Source organism: Geotrypetes seraphini, chromosome 4, assembly GCF_902459505.1.
Source record: "Geotrypetes seraphini chromosome 4, aGeoSer1.1, whole genome shotgun sequence".
NCBI lineage: Eukaryota > Metazoa > Chordata > Amphibia > Gymnophiona > Dermophiidae > Geotrypetes > Geotrypetes seraphini.
The window spans coordinates 250,903,960-250,921,657 of NC_047087.1; the positions used below are offsets into that span (position 1 = coordinate 250,903,960).

Below are 17,698 nucleotides of genomic sequence, written 5' to 3' on the forward strand. Positions count from 1 at the left end.
GATGTCCCAGTCACAACTGGGTCCAATACCAACTTCTTCCGCCCCCCCTCCCTTGTCAGCGACAACTGCCTCCCTCCCACCCAAGCGTTCAAAACACCCCCACCATCCCCAAAGAAATCCAGTAGGCAGGGTGGGATAATTTTTCATAACCCTATACTATTCTTCTTTGTTTCCTCACACTATCTCTCCAACCCACCAAAAACACCTGACCAATTAAAAAAACTTCCCCTAATCTCCTCACTTACCTCCACCAACCAATCACCCGTTGCTTAACAACTACCTTAAAACCCTTTCTCTCCTTCTTCCAAACAACCTGCATTTCTTAAACCCCTGACTCTCAGCACCTAAACTAACCCATTTCTTACCTCACCCTCACTCCCAGCAGGTGACTAGGCTCAGCTGATGCTATCTTCCGCCAGCTTACTCTGGTGTCTTCCAAATTGTGGCGTGTCAGCAGAAGTGGGCAGGGTTGGGAGGCATTAGAGGTTGGGTGGGTAGGATAGGGCTTTGGTAGCAAAGTTGTCTTTTCCCTCCCTGTGCCCCCTCCCTGCATGGGTACAAAGGGAGAACTGTTGGAAGGGCAGATGGGCAGTGTGTTTTAGGGGTGGGAAATATGGATAGGTAATGGGGGTCACAGCTTACAATGGGGAGTAGAGGGTATTAAACAAGATGGCCTAGTGGTAAAAAGAAATTTAATAGCATGAAGTTGATGCTATTAAAGGCTCGAGGGCACCTGGATCTTGGGTCTTGGGATCACCACAGGTCCCACCTTAAAAAAGTAATTAACTCACAGTTTTTGTGGGAGTAAGTTATCAGGGTAGGCTGGAGGCTAGTTCAGCACTGACTAATTGTCGAATAAAAGGGGGTTGTTGATATTTAAGGGTTGGGAAGATATCAAAGTGTTAAATAAAACATGCTGTGGCCAATTTCCACCAAAATACAACGTCATTAGTGTGTTCATTTTCTAATGTCTAGAGAGATTGTGTGAGTGTAGTACGAATGCCAAGGTTAAGTCAATTGGAGCTTTTTTGATTAGGTACAGTGTTTTCCCACCCTACTGCTGAATGTTAGACAGGCAACCTGGAAGTCTGAGTGATGATCAAAGAGCAAGGGAAATCAAACCAGCAATTGTACAGTAGCCTTATCTCTTCCTGCAGAGCATTAGAGAAATGTGAAGTATTAAGCGTCGTGTCAGCATCTCTCATATACCCCATAAATCACAATAAACGCATTTTACCATAATAAATGTATTAGTTGGCATTCAAAACCAGCTCCTGCATTTTAGAACAAATGATAATATTCTGACCTGAAGGTCTGACAGCATTAGACTCGCTTGATTGTTGGGCTAACACATTAATATATGACGTTCTATTGTTTACCTCACAATGCGTGTCCCTTAAAACAGGATGCCAATTACTTCCACCAACAAATTGTCAGCCGGCAGAGAGACTACACATGTATAATTTTCACCAAAGTATATGAAGCCAAGTGATGCACAAGCAAGGAAGGACATGATTTATTTAGAGATGATTATTTTTCTTTTTCAGGTTTTGGTTGAAAGATCTTGTTCCAATGTGGTAAGATTGTGACTGAGGTATTACAATTGTAGCATATTGCCAAGTGTGAAAAATCAATCTTGTTGTTCCATCTTTCTTTTTTATTGTTTTCAATTGAATGAGATCATTTTCACAATTACTTACATGAGCTGATTCGTCTCTATACAGTATAGCTGTCTTTCACTACATTTGTTATTTATGCTCTTCTTACTCTCATTCTCTGCTTTAATGTGATTTCTATTGTACTTCACCTGTCTTTTTCCTGGAACAATGGGATATTATCTGTTGAAATTAGCCAGAGTTAAACCTAGAAACAGAAGTGCATTACAATGGAATTGCATGCTGTCTTTTTCTAGACTGATGAATGGGCAACAATACTTTTCTATTTCCAAAGTCTGTGTTTTTACAAAATCTAGCATCTTCTTTGTTTTCCCATTTCATTTTAAACATGTTAACATGACAATGGTGAAAAGTGAATTCACAAAATTTAGAATACCATCAGTACAATTTTCAACCCGTTTGTGGTGAAACTGTTTTCAAAAGGAAAAAGCTAGTTTACAGGTCCTCTTCAGGGTTGCATGGGATAAATATTACAGTTTTGTTTAGTTTCCCATATTGTTTAAAGACTTGGGGTTTTTGTTGTTGTTTTATTTGGGTTTTTAATCTTGTTTCATTTTGGGTGCAATGTCATCAGTGTAACGATTGAGGCACATACTGTATTTTTTTAAAAAATCAATTTTGGCTGTTATGCTGTCTCAAGTGTTTTGTTTTGTGTTTTTAGATTTTTCTGATTTTAGAATTGATTTGCTACAGTTAGACCACTACAGATTGTTCAAAATACAACAACTAATCTTATTGAAACAGCATTGCTCAAAGTATATATCTGCTATTCTTCAATCTCTCCATTGGCTTCTACTGAGTGACCCATACATTTTAAAGTAAATTATGTTGTTGTTGTTTTTTTAGATATGGATGGGGGTATTTTCTTCCTACTTCAGTTTCAATAACTTGACATCACCTTGTTTGATCCTTGAGATCTGAAAAACAGGGTTTACTGACCATTCTAGTGCCCATAGAAAAATGAGAAGTAAGAATAATAAACATATATACTGTATATTTATTTATTTTAAACATTTCTATTCCACTTAGGACTTAAGCAAATCAAAACAGTTATATACATAACTTAAGTTATTACAACAACATTGTAAAATAAACTTTCACAAGTCTTAAATCATGAATTACAAATGATTGAAAGTATACAAAGTCTAAAAGTATGCACGGACAAATAGATGAGTTTGATTCTATGGAGGTGAACTTATTAACAGATTTATTTGATTTCTTGAAAGGTTTTTAGTTTATAAGAACCTTCTTAGGATTATTATATTTTATCAAAAATGTATGTCCCAGGAAGTATCTATACCCATGTTAACTGTAGAAACATAGAAGATGACGGCAGAAAAGGGCCATAGTCCATCAAGTCTGTCCACTCTAATGACCCACCCCCTTGATTTTACCCCCATAGAGATACCATGTGTATCCCATCTCCTTTTTCCCCCCTAGAGATCCCACATGTGTATCCCATTTCCTTTTAAAATCTGGCACGCTGCTAGCCTCAATCACCTGAAGTGGAAGTTCATTCCAATGATCGACCACCCTTTTGGTGAAGAAGAACTTCCTGGTGTCGCCATGAAATCTCCCACCCCTGATTTTCAGCGGATGCCCTCTTGTGGCCGAGGGACTTTTAAGAAAGAAAATATCATCTTCCACCTCAATACGGCCCGTGATATATTTAAACGTCTCTATCATGTCTCTTCTCTCTCTACGTTCCTCGAGTGAGTATAGCTGCAATTTATTCAGCCTTTCCTCATACGGGAGATCTTTGAGTCCCGAGACCATCCTGGTGGCCATTTATTGAACCGACTCAACTCTCAGCACATCCTTTTTGTAATGTGGCCTCCAGAATTGTACACAATATTCCAGATGAGGCCTCACCATGGATCTGTACAACGGCATTATAACTTCGGGCTTCCGGCTGATAAAACTTCTACGGATACAACCCATCATTTGTCTTGCCTTTGATGAAGCCTTCTCTACTTGATTGGCAGTCTTCATGTCTTCGCTAATGATTACCCCCAAATCACGTTCCGCCTAGGTCCTAGCTAAGGTCTCACCATTTAGTATGGTATAGTCCTTTTCCGTTCCACAATCATTTTACACTCCCTTCCACATTAACTAGTGAATGTGTGAATTGCCCTAATTGTAAATGTACTGCATAAAATTATAGAATAAATTACTTCCAAATATGATAATTTTATAATAGGCTGCAGGTATGTGATGTCAGGGACTCTGGAGAGGATGAGGTTAGCTACTAAAAAGGGATCCCTTTAGAAGAAAACAAAAGTCTAATGCCTTCTTGTCTTTATAAAATACTAACATAAGTATACCAGATAGGGTGGGAACACTTGCGTTATCATGAACTATATATGTAGCATAGTAAGGGACTGTTGTAAATAAATAAACAATGTTGCAGTGGTGCTCCTCTACCTCTTCATCTCACCACTTGCTCACAATCTAGTCCCCTAATTTGAATCTAGATCACCTAATTCACAGGCTAGACTCCCCCACACACAGACACCATCCCCATCTCACTCCCACATCCAATCCCAGCTCAGAGATCCCCAATGAAAACAATCCTATCCCTGATCCAAAGATCCTTCTCCCAACAAAAACTGCCAGCCTCCCCAGATTCCTCCCCCCTGCCAACCCTGATACCCTCGGGACCTACCTAGGTGTCTGTTGTAACTGCAAAGGGGCATGTATGTATTTTTTCTTATATTATATGCATATAACTTGTTGATTTTAATGATTTGTATTGTTTGTATTTCAGTATAATTGTTGTTAACCGCCTAGAACTTTCTGGGTATGGCGGTATACAAAATAAAATTATTATTATTATTACTATCAAACCTCATTGCAAAATTGGGTGACAAATTGTTTTATGCCAAAATTATCGCCAATGTTGATTGGCTGCGCTGAGACTTTTAGTAAGTGTACTGTATAAATCCCCCCCACGTTGTAAATTGTTGGACCTTGTTTAAATACTTGGTAAGAAATAGCTGTGTGTATGCCATTTTTTCATCTTCGGAGCAAAATCATACAAGACTAAATTCAGTAAACGTGTCCAAAATTGGGTGCAGGAAAAAAATGCACACTGAGCATCTATAATAAAACACTAAGCGTGCATGCGCACACTTACCTGCGTGATCTGTGATCCCTGATCCATGATCTGTACATCCGTGGCCGGCAGGAGTGCGTATGCGTGAGGCAGTTGGTGATACAGGTATGGAATGTTTTCTTTTTTTTTTCCATGCCAGCCCTGATCCCGTTATAGTCTCTACTGTTGTCCAGTTGAAGTCCGAGGGGGCAACGAAGAAGGTGGAAATAAAAGAGGGAGGAGGGCAAGGCCGAAGCCACCACTCTGAAGTTTTCTGATTAGGCAGAAGGGAGGTGCCGCAGCATTCGTCTTTCATTCACAGAAAGGACAAGAAGCCGAAATAGACCCACCGGGCCCCGCTGGATCTCAGTTGTAAGAAATCCGGTGATGGCAACTTGGCCCGAAAGCCGTCAACAGCACTACAAGTCCCTCCCCCCACCCCCACCCCCCGGCACCCCGACTTCAGTTGACCCAGTTCAGGGCAAATATTCAGACAAAATTTGACCATCAGAAATGAAGTGAAATAACTGTCAGATCTCTCATGTGGATCCATCCAGTCGGAATTTGGGGGAGGGAATGCTGCTGTGGCTGCTGCACAGTAAAATGTATGTGGGTGGGGGGGGATGCTGCTGCAGCATAGGGGGCAGGGAGAAAGACAGATAGAAAGACAGACAGCAGAAGGGAGGGAGACAGAAAGAAAGGAATAAAGACAAAGGGCCAGGGAGAGAGAGAGAAAGACAGACAGACAAAGGGGGCCAGGGAGAGAGACTGACAGAACGAAAGATGGCGGGAGGGAGAGAGACAGAAAGAAAGACAGACAGACATATATTTTAGCACCTATTAATGTAACAGGTTTAAAAACTAGTTATTCTATAAACAGCACTCTGAGCTGAGTGCCATGTATCGAATAGTGCATAGTGCTGGGGTATGCACAATGGTATAGCAGGGGGGTGGGGGGCACGGGGCACAGACCACCCTAGGCACTAGGGTTACCATATCTGAAGCTACAAAATTTCAGATGCATGGCCCCGCCCCTTTCTTCCCTAGCCCTACCCAGTTATGCCACAAACCCCACCCTATTCTGCTCCAAACCCAGCCCTGTTCCGCCCCCATACAGCCTCATCTCTTCTTCCCTGCTGGGTCTGGAGGGCCTCTAAGCACACGCAGATGCGTGTGACTTCTTCCACTCACACGCAGATGCGTGTGACTTCTTCCACTCATGCTCAGAGGCCCTCTAGATGTGGCGGGGCTTTACAAAACCTGGACAAACTGCAGGCTTTGGAAAGTTTGTCCCGGCACCTGAGCATCTGGTGACCCTAACTAGGATCTTTCTTCCTCTCTGCCCACAAACCTCTTCAAAATCTTTGCTAACAGCAAGCAGCATCTCCAAGCTGATGCCTGATGCTCACACCGGCCTCAGCTTTCCTTCTTATGGCACTTACTGGTCACATATACTATATAAAAAAATATCTCATTTCTTACAAGCCATCCCACAGTGTTAGATCTACAGACCACGGACGATTAACTATTCCCTCATTGTGAATAATCAGTACCAAACGCCAGGACATTTTTTTCCGTAGTTGCTCCTCAGCTCTGGAACACACTACCCATTTCTTTGAAAGAAGAAAAAAACCTAGACCGCTTTAAGGGCCTTCTCAAGAGTCATTTATTTAAAGAAGCATTCAAAACTTGAAATCAGTACTTTTTTCGATCTTTCTTTAACTTCCATAAGAAACAACTTTCAGCATCCCCATATCAATTGTATTTCTTCCCCACTTACCTTTCTTTTCAAGTTAGTTAAGTTGAATCGTCTCATGTTATTTATATCATTTGCTTTAAATACTGTTTTAAAATGTTTGTTATAATCATTTGCATTTTATTGTTGTTTATTTTAATTCTCTATTTTTTCTTACCTGTAACTCACTTAGAAGTCCTGATAAGCAATTGAATCAAATTTGAAATAAAACTTGAAACTTGAAAACTATGGGCTACTTTTACTAAGGTGCGCTAGCGTTTCTAGCACACGCAGGATATTACCACGCACTACACCACGCGCTACGCGGCTAGAACTAAAGCCATCTCAATGCTGGCGTTAAGGTCTAGCGTGCGCAGCAATTCAGCACGCACTATTCTGCGTATTAATGCCCTAACGCAGCTGAGTAAAAGGAGCCCTATGTATGTATGTGTGTGTATTTAGGGAAGAAACACTATATATCACTATCTTACCTCTCCAGCAAAATAGCTAGTCAGTGACAACCTTGTGTGATTAATTGCATAACATTAAAGTATAATAATCCCCTTCCAAAATGCAAGAAGGTTTGACAACAAATCTCTCCCCCTTGCTCATGGCAGTATCGTGCATGAGACAGGTTAACTCCATTACTATCCCCAGACCCTTCTGTAATCAAATCTGGGATCAAAATTGCCATTGTAACTCTATCCCTAAACTGTGATCACTGTGTACCCTGAAACTCACAATTAAACCCACAGTACCAAACTCCTTCCCAGAAAATCACAATCCAGCATGGGAGGGGTGTGACAGAGTGAGCACAAAATTTCCAACTTAACCCTTCCTGCCCACTAACTCTCCAAATAAAATGATTAACCTATCAAAATGTTCCCTTGCATCTATACGCTTTCAGCCCTTCCACTTGTGCCTACACTAATTTAAACCTCTCTGTAATCCGTATTACACATCCCAGTCTTCCTTCTCTTTCCCCCAGGTACCGAAGTATGCTCATCAATATTGCTGAGGGTATCCTTAAACATCTAATTAGTTAAAAAAGGTGGTATATCAGGTTTAATATGCCATACTGTTGGTTCAGAGGTATGTCATCCATAATAATAAAACCCTTAGCACACATGTGCACTTCAAACTTCGTGCCTCTGTGTGTCTGTCTTCCATGTCACGCATGCGTAGTAGGCTGATCTGTCTGAGGAGGAAGCATGACCATCCCCCAAACAGAAACATCTGCGCGCACAGTGTGTGCACTGAAGAGGAGGAAAAGTTGGAAAAGTTTTCTGATGGTTTGTCACCGAACGGGTCTGGCAGAGTCAGCGCACGGTGGGGTGAGGCAGGACAGAGCCAAAGAAAAAAGGGGGAGGGGGTCATGTGCAAGCTGTTGGGGAGGAGGATGGACAATTGGCACAGCTAGAGCAGTTTGTGAGCGCCCGGCCCTTCAGTCGCAGCTGTCTCCTACGAGCTGTCTGTCTGCCCCAAGCAGCCGCTTCTTCCCCGGGGCTCTTAGTCTCTCGCCCTCTCCCACTGTCTCCTCAGTAAGCATTAAAGTACCCAGATGGAGGGCTAAAAACACTCCGGTCGCTGGTACAAATTTTAGTAGTCTGTCAGGGATTAAGCGGGAAGAAGCTGCCTCAGCCGCCAGTCGCGCTTTGAGGCTGAGCTTCCATTTAATGTGGGCAGGAGTGAGAAGGCTGAAGAGTCAGAAAGAGGCTTTTTACCAGGAGCAGAGAATAACAAGGACAGGTCTGAAATGCTAACACCGGACTGAGAAAGGGAGAGCGAGGGAATACAGGAGAGGGGACCGGGAAAAGGCAGCAAGACAGGTACTGGAAGAGAAAGAGAAAGCGAGGCAGAAAATAGGTGAGAACAAGAGAGCACACCAGTGAGAGGGGGCAAAAGGGGAAGGGGAGGAAGAGTGGGAAAAACTCTGGCCGAAACCAAAAATAAAAACAACTGCTGCCGCAGAGGGGGAAAGGGATGCTTCCGTTTGTGGCAGGAAAGGGTGGGGCTTCTTAGTGATGGATAGACACCAGGGACATGTGAGAAAAGGGGGCTGGGGCTGGAAACTGAAAGGGAAAAGATGGGAGAAGAGGACTGGGAGGGGGGGCTAATAAAGGAGTTTGGAGCTGGGGCTGAAAATAGGGGACATGTGAGGGAAGGAGGATTTAAAGGAGAGGGGGGGTTCTTGGGATTGGACCAGGGTCCAAGCCACACTTTAGAGGCAAAAGGGGTCAAATAGGAGAAGGGAACTAGGGGCTGAAAAAAAGGGTAAGTGGGAGAAGGGGGCTGGAGCTGGGATCGATATTGTAAAAAGGGAACATGGGAGCTGACAATGAGGATGTGTAAGAGAAGGGGGCTGGGGCAGAAAAGGGGATATGTGTGAGAAGGCGGCTGCAAAAGGGACATGTAAGAAAAAGGGGCTGGGGCTGGAAGCTGAAAGGGAAAATATGGGAGAAGGGGGCTGGGGGGGGTGTAAAAATGGGTTTGGAGCTGGGGCTGAAAATAGGGGACATGTGAGGGAAAGAGGCTTACTAGCACCCGTTAATGTAACGGGCTTAAACACTAGTTTCATATAATTTTTTTGTTTTGGTTAGCAAATAAAAAATGGTATGTGTATGTGTGTGTGGGGGGGGGGAGGGGGGATATTTGTAAAAAGAGTGAACAAAACCAGCAGCTTCAGCTCCTGTATGGCCCACATTTCTTATGACATGCTGAATAGTCTTTTATGCACCCCAAATATCTCTTATATAAACACTTTCACAACACAATAATGATTTGACAAAGCCCAGCTTTTCAAAGATATTTACTCTCTGGAAACCAGGGCCCCCTTTATTAAACCGCACTAGCGTTTTTTAGCGCAGGGAACCGCGTTGAATGCCCCACACTGCTCCTGACGCTCATAGAACTCCTATGAGCATTGGGAGCAGCGCGAGACATTCAGCACGGCTCCCTGAGCTAAAAAAACACTAGCGTGGTTTAGTAAAAGGGGGTGTTAATGTGATTTGGATGAATAAAACCTTTACTAATTTTCAGCATTCCCTATAATCTCATTTATACTCTGGATTAGGAATTAATTCATCTTTCTAAATTGCCTTAGCCATTTATCTATGTGAATTGCTGATAAATATCAGAAAATAAAAGAATTCAGCTACCGTTTTACCCAGAGAAAATATTTTTTTTTGTTGAGCAGGATGAACTTCATATTGAAAACTACACAAGCTCACAGTCCATGTTTAAACACGTTTTACTTATATGAGCAAAAGACGGTTTCCAGATTAGAAATGCTGATACTTCCAATTTTGATTAAATTGAACTAAACAGCAGGCTTTGCTTTATAGGGGGTGGCCTATTTCATTCTACAGAATGAACTCATTTCATGCCAGAAACAATGCACTTCTGTATCTGCATAAAGGATTGTGCTTAGTTTGTTTGCATGAAGTTAATTGTTTTATTGATTTACTTTAAAATTGCTAGAAGATGAAAAGCTAGCATTCTTAATGTGATTTGTTTTTGTAACAGGGATAAAGCCAAAGGTGACCATTCCTGTCAAGGATAGTACTGACAATTGTAGATTTTATCATGCCTAGTTTTATTTTATTCAGATTTTTAGGAGTTCTTTTTCCAGCAAAAAACAATCACCGCTACCACCACTGCCACCCAAAGAAAGAACAATTCAGTAAGAAGGTTGTTTAGCTTTATTGCATAGGATTTTGCAGAGTGATCCATACTATGACAAAATAAAGTACTGGAAGCATTAGGGTTGAAAGGAAGTTGCCAGTATTTTGCTAACCTAATAGTTTTGTAAAATTAGCCCCATTGTGGAACTGAACATACAATTCTGCTCAATACATAATATTTACTTAGAAGGCAAATGGGATAGAATTTCCACTTAAAATCTACTATAAATGAGGAAGTGATAATTTCTGCTTTATTTCCTGCCTGCAGCTTAAAATGGTACTCTGGAGACTATGGTTCATGATGGGAAAGTAATGTTGCTTATCTTTTAGAGGTCATTCCTAAGTACAGGACCAGAGAAATGTGTTATCTATCATGGAAACACATTATTAGAATAATTTTTCTTCTGAAATATATTAAATGTCATTGCATGTCTTTAGATGATACATTCAAAATGTATAAATGAACTAAGAACAGGGGTTTATATGTATATAATCAATAAAACCCATGCGATTAAGTGAGAAGAGAGGAAACCCAACACATGGTGTAAAGGCTTAGGGAAGGAAGCATTACTAAACTGCAGTAAAATCCTGCATTTTTTCACAGTCTACTGTAGTGTACCCTGGGAGTCGCTAATCTGAGATAATTCACTACATGAATAATACAACTTGTAATCAACCTTGCAAATTGTGTTATTCTGCTCCTTGGGAGCAACAGGTCACTAATGTGTAGCTCAGAGATATATCTTAAGGTTGTTGGAGCTGTCAAAATAACAAAAGCATACTTCTTCCCTCTCTCCCCTTCCCCTTCAAGACACCCTGTCCCCTACAAAATAGATGCCCCCACATCCCTGGAAGGCACTTGGCAACATTTAGTGGACCCTTCACCTACTTCCCTGAACTCACAGTCAATGACCCACCCCCACAAAGACACCTCCGCCCCTTGTAGCTCTCTCTGGACTTACCTGAGGCAGTCTGATGGTCTAGTGTAGGGGTGGGCAACTCCATTCCTCGAGGGCTGGAATCCAGTCGGGTTTTCAGGATTTCCCAATGAATATGCATTGAAAGCAGTGCATACAAATAGATGACATGCATATCCATTGGGGAAATCCTGAAAATCTGACTGGATTCCAACCCTCAAGGACCGGAGTTGCCCACCCCTGGGTGGGATAAAGTAGAAGTGATCTCCAGTCACTCCTGTACCTTGTAACTGGAACCCATGATCCTTAGCAATAGTCTCCCACTACTAGAGATCAGACATACTGTACATGGCAGCCTGGTATAATGGGGATCCCAGGCAATGTTTTTAACCCAGAAGTAACTACATCCAGTGTGCAGCAGTGCCATAGTGTCAATACTAGATAGGGCAGAAGGCACACACATGCTGATTCTATTTGTGGGTGTGAGAATCACTCTGCTACTAAAGTCTGACATACTATTGGGATACAGACATGTGAGTAGCTGTGCTGCCACTCCATAATAACAATGTGTGCACTAAGGTTTTTATATCCTGAGATCTCTGAGGATTACTTGAGAATAAGGATTTTCATACTTTAATACATGCATTTTTTTATATCAAGGCTAGACTATTGTAATATTGTTTATGCTGGTTCATCAAAATTTAATATAAGATGGCTAAAAACTCTGCAGAATGTGGCATTAAAGCTACTAGGGCATAAAAGTACCATAAATATGATTGAGTCACCCCCCCCTTTTTTTTTTTACAATATCGTTGGTTACCGGTTACTTATAGAATTAGATTCAATATATTAGTATTGACATATAAAGCATTACATATTTCTGAACCTTGCTGTCTGCAATCTTTGACTATTCCATATACCCCAAATCGAACATTAAGATCTTTACAGGACAATAGGCTTGTCCTTCCTTCAGTGTACAGAACGAAATGGGAATCAACACGTAATAAGGCATTCTTATTTTTACTACCTAGTCAATGGAATCAGCTACTGCAAGCTATTCATACTGAACTGAATCATAAAATGTTAAAAAAAATTACTGAAAACATTTTTTTTTTCAAAAGGCTTTAGGTATTGATTCTATTCTGAATGAAAATGTTCATTAATTCAAGAGATTCATAGCAACTGGCCCACTGATTAATCTTCCACCCCAATAGCCCTTATGGCTACAGGTGGCACCTGTATAGAAGCAGAGTAGGATTTTGGTGGACTTTGGTGGACTCACATTTTCCACCATATTTGTAGTGTTTAGAGTGTCTTATGGGCCTGGGTCCTCCTCTCTATGGATTATTAGCCCATTCACTAAGCTATTTAAGACACCTGAATTAAGCTTTCCCATACCAGATGCTGCTGTTCTGCTGGTTTATTCAGATTTTTTTTGGGGGGAGGGGGCTTTGGTTGAGCCCACCGAGCCCCACCAAAATCCTATTATACTGCCATATAAAAGCCACCTGCAGCCATAATGACTATTGGGGTGGGAGACAGGTGGGTCTGAAGGTTTTGGGAGAGTTTTGGAGGGATCACCATATATAATAAGGGGGTTATGATGAGATGTATATCTTTTAAGTGAAGTTCAGAGCAGTATCTTCTAAAGTGCCCCACTGCTCTACTGGGATGTCTATGTGGCCAGTCCATTACAATGCTGGCTCCTCCCACATCTAAATAGTGCTGATTTGGACATTTCTAAGTTGCTCGACATTTTTAAGTTGGTCGAAAATGGCAAATAAAGTTAGACATCCTGGCTGTTTAGATGTTTTGGCGGCCAAGCCATCCAAGAATGGAATTTAAAAATATATATTTTTTTGGACGTCCCGTTTGAAAATATGCACAACTTTACAGGATCTGCTTTTGATATTTTAAAAAGGTCTTTACCTTTCTCTTGATGCTTTGAAGTCTTCATGCCATTATTTATTTATTATTTTAGGACCATAAGAACATAAGAAAAGCCATGCAGAGTCAGACCAAGATTTATCAAGCTCATCATCCTGTCTCCAACAGTGGCCAGTTCGGGCCACAAGTACCTGGCAGATCTTAAAAGTAGGTCTATTTTCCATATCTCCTTTCCAGGGATGAAAAATTGATCTCCCAAGCCTACCTGGCTAATATTTTTTTCTGAACTTTTTCTTCAGGAATTTGTCCAATCCATTAATATGTTAGTTGCCATAATCACATTTCTATTTGCATTAGACTCTGCTTAATTTGTTCACTCCACTCATAATTTTGTAAACTTCTATCATATCTCCTCTCAGTTGTCTTTTGCCAAACTAAAAAGCTCTAACCTGTTTAATGCAACCAGTAGTTACAAATAATTATATGTTAATTAAAAGTTATCAGAGAGAAATAAAAGAAAGAAAGAATGATGCTTAGAGTTGTCTGAGGGGAGACTAGCCTGTCTCTGTAGCTTTAAGAATTCAGAGTAGCATGTGTCACCTGTGGAATTCTGGACAGCAGAGCTCTCTCTCTCCAGGAGAGTTCCAGACTGCCAAACAGCCAGGTGTGTCAGCTGGTGGGATCTTTAGATGCTGTAGCTGCTTGTTAAATATTGTCTGTAATTTTGGTAAGATTCAATAAAGTGTGGCAGTGTTTAGCTTAAGGTTCAGGTTTCGCGGAGTATAATAACCCTGATGAAGTGTAATGTATGTGAGGGTTCTGAGCTTTGTACTTTGATGGTATAAAGGTTTTGTTCAGGGTCTTTGGATAATTTAGCAAGGAATCCAAAAGTTTTAAACTGTTGGGTGTTGGTTTTAATTGGAGTTCCTAATAGACTCTATACAGTAATTTTCTTTGGATTGTCTATGAATGAGGTGGCTGTAATTCTGGCAGTTTTGTGACAGCCTTTAAATATACTGCAATTATTAAGCTGCCTGACTGAATTTAATATTAATTAAAGCTTGGTATGTTTACCTTTCAAAAGAAAATTCTTTCTTGTACCAGTTTGAAACTGGTAGGTTTTTAGAAGAGAATATTAATCATTCATTTTTTTTATTAAGATAGGTAGAGAAACGAGAATTTAGTGAGGCAGGTTTCTTTCTTGGAGTTATTTATCGAATAGGTAGTAGGTACCCAAAGGAAAAAAAGAATACAGAATATGAGTTCCAATGAAAGAAAAGAGGAAAACTGAATTGCCAAGTGAAGTCAACCAAGAGAATAAAAAAGACTATATACTTACCTGAGCTTTGTGAATTCATTGTCTGTGGTTTCCTGCCACAGGAGAAAGAAAGTACAAATAATCAGTTCTCTAACAAAGAAAACTTTTAGAAATAAAAGTGTAAATCTGAGAGAAAAATAGAATGATAAAATACTTATCAGAAATTGTTCCATGTAGTTAGATTTGTAAGCCGGATGAAGTGAGGATTTCTAGAGAAGAAAATATATAAGAAAGTTTTTTAAACAATTCATTGTGTCTTCAGTGATCATTTATAATAATTAATTGTAGATTTGATTTTTCTTGTATTACAAAACCTATTTATTGTTTTCCCATTATTCCCTATTTTTATGTACTTTGTTCTTAGGGAAGCACTGCCTGACAAATGACTACAAAATTTATGGGTAAAGTAAGGCAGTATTCACTCTAGGAAGGGAAAGGTTACATAAATCTTCATAAAGGAAATATTCCATCCCCCTTTATCATTTTTCTTGACCTTTTGTAAACACTTTCTAGTTGCTTTATATCCGTTTTGAAATGAGGCAACTGGAACTGACCACAGGTGCAGACAAACTAGGAATCTATACATAGGCATAATACAGTATTATCACTTTTGTTATCCATACCTTTTTGGATAATCCCTAACATTCTATTTTTTTTTTTAAGTCTGTGGCAGACTTGACTCAGAATACCGACAAATTATTCAGTGTAACACCAAAATTTGGAGTCCTTTTACTAAGTCACGCTAGCCATTGTAGTACGCGCTAAATATTAGCTCACGCTAATGTGTACATTATTGTCTATGGATGCGTTAGCGTTTAGCGCGTGCTGTTTAACGCACCTTAGTAAAAGAGGGGGTTTGTTTCTTAGTTGATAACTCCTAGCTCAGAACCCTGCATTTTGTATCTGCAGTTGGGATCATTTTCCCTTATATGCATTAGCTTGCGCTTGTCCACATTAAGAGGGAAATTCTATGACAATGCACCTATATGCCTATTCCATCAAGGATAGTAATAACCTATTTTCCTTTATAAAACCAGTTAAATACATGCCTGTGTGATTCAAAGTGAGCGCATGCGCCTGTAATAGAACTGATGTAAAAGCTCTTGCCTACATGCTAAAAAGATATACACATAGGACTAGGTTCAGTAAATGGGACACATATGTAGGCACTGCAAAATTCTGCTCTGAGTTGCCCACCATTCATGGAATAGTGTTTAGTGCCTTGATTTAAATCCACTTGCAAATCGACTGAATATCACCTTAGTGCTTGTATTCATATAATTTATAGAGAAAACGCCTCAGCCCCACCACTCCACCGCAAAAACTTGTGTTTAAATCGCGGGAAGCAACGTGTGGTGCTTCATCATTGGCTGTCTTCACTATTTTGTTGTACGTGGGTAATTTTTCTAACAATCTTTTTTTATTTTATAAATTTTTATCAATAAAACTTGATTATCAAACTTCATTTCTTGTTGGTAACTCAATATATTAGATAATACTTATCTCAGCCAACCAAGGGAGCCAGACCCGACATGTTTCGCACATATAACGTGCTTTCTCAAGGGTCCTCTGAGGTACGCCGCCGTCATCCGATTCCAAAAGTTTAAAGAGCAAAAAAATGGCCATTTTTTGCTCTTTAAACTTTTGGAGTCGGATGACGGCGGCGTACCTCGGGAGACCCTTGAGAAAGCACGTTATATGTGCGAAACATGTCGGGTCTGGCTCCCTTGGTTGGCTGAGATAAGTATTATCTAATATATTGAGTTACCAACAAGAAATGAAGTTTGATAATCAAGTTTTATTGATAAAAATTTATAAAATAAAAAAAGATTGTTAGAAAAATTACCCACGTACAACAAAATAGTGAAGACAGCCAATGATGAAGCACCACACGTTGCTTCCCGCGATTTAAACGCAAGTTTTTGCGGTGGAGTGGTGGGGCTGAGGCGTTTTCTCTATAAATCATATGAATACAAGCACTAAGGTGATATTCAGTCGATTTGCAAGTGTTGATGATTGATCACGATTCTTTTGGACTGGATAAAGATTGAACTTTATAAGTGGCCATTATTATTTGCTTTGATTTAAATCCAGGCACATAAGTTAGGCATAGATCCCCCCAATTCTATAATATTGTATGCATTTTCACTGAACTCATCCATACCCCTCCCATGGCCATGCCCCCTTTACAGCTGCATGCTAAAAGATTTGCATGCAGGTCTTCATAGAAGATTGTTTAACAAGATGGCTGTTAGTGCTTAATTATTGCTAATTAACGGCTCATTACTCAACATCATAAAATATAGTAACACTAGTCTTTAAGCCCGTTACATTAACGGGTGCTAGAATATGTGTGTGTCTTTCTTTTTCTCTCCTTGGCCACTTTCTGTCTCTCTCTTTCCTCGGCTGTCCACCACCACCCCTTGCCTGCTTCCCCTGTACAGCAGTAGCCCTTCTCCCTTCCTTTTACCTCCCCCCTGTCCTGCAGCACCCCTTCCCTGCTCCCCCTGTGCAGCAGGAGCCCTTCTCCCTTCTTTTTGTCTCCCCCTGTTCAGCAGCACCCATTCATTCTCCCCCTGTCCAGCAGTAGGTTTTCTCCCTTCCTTTTACTTCCCTCCCCCGTCTAGCAGCACCTCTTCCCTGCTTCCCCTATCCAGCAGTGGGCCTCCCTACCTTTTATCTCTTCCCCCCATGTAACAGCACCTCTTCCATGCTCCCCCTGTCCAGCAGTAGGCCTCCCTTCCTGTTACTACCCCCCTGTCCAGCACCACCTTTTCCCTGCTCCTCCTGTACTGCAGCACCCCTTACCTGCTCCCCCTGTCCAGTCCGGCGATCTCCAGCCATCGGACCGGCTCCTGCAGGAAGTCTCGTTCCTGCCCTGTCCCCGCTGGGCGTGCGAGCCTGCTCCGCCCCCTCCTGACCTGCCGGGAGTATTTGAATTCAACCCGACGCTTCCTGTTGAGGGAAACACTCCTCACCGGACTCAGCGGCAAACTCCAGCCATCGGGCCGGCTCCTGCAGGGAGTCTCGTTCCTGACCTGTCCCCGCCTGGTGTGCGAGCCTGCTCCGCCCCCTCCCAACCTGCCAGGAGCGTTTGAATTCAACCCGACGCTTCCTGTTGAGAGAACATCTCATTGCCGGACTCAGCGGTGGGAGGGTTGGATGGGAGGGTCAACAGGGGTTCTGATGCGCCGGGGAGGGGTGCGCCGGGGGGGGGGGAAAGCAACAACGACAAACTCTGCCTTACAGTGAGTGAGGAGGGATTCCGCGTTTTAACATTTCTCTGCCACGCGTGGGGCCATAGTAAGCGCACATGCGCACTCTTGTCGGCCACGGACCTACGGATCATGGAAGCACACCGATAAGAGTGTGCATGCGCCACTTAGGG

The 17,698-nt window shown here is 41.5% G+C and overlaps 1 protein-coding gene across 2 annotated transcripts in view; it reads left to right on the forward strand.

Moving 5' to 3' along the window:
- PCDH15 (protocadherin related 15) overlaps positions 1 to 17,698 on the forward strand; it is a 2,123,136-nt gene that overhangs the window by 758,448 nt on the left and 1,346,990 nt on the right. For both annotated transcript variants that reach the window (XM_033941002.1, XM_033941006.1), the window contains exon 5: positions 13,087 to 13,199. The gene's annotated coding sequence lies outside the window, so the exon portion shown is untranslated. The remainder of the gene's footprint in view (positions 1 to 13,086; positions 13,200 to 17,698) is intronic.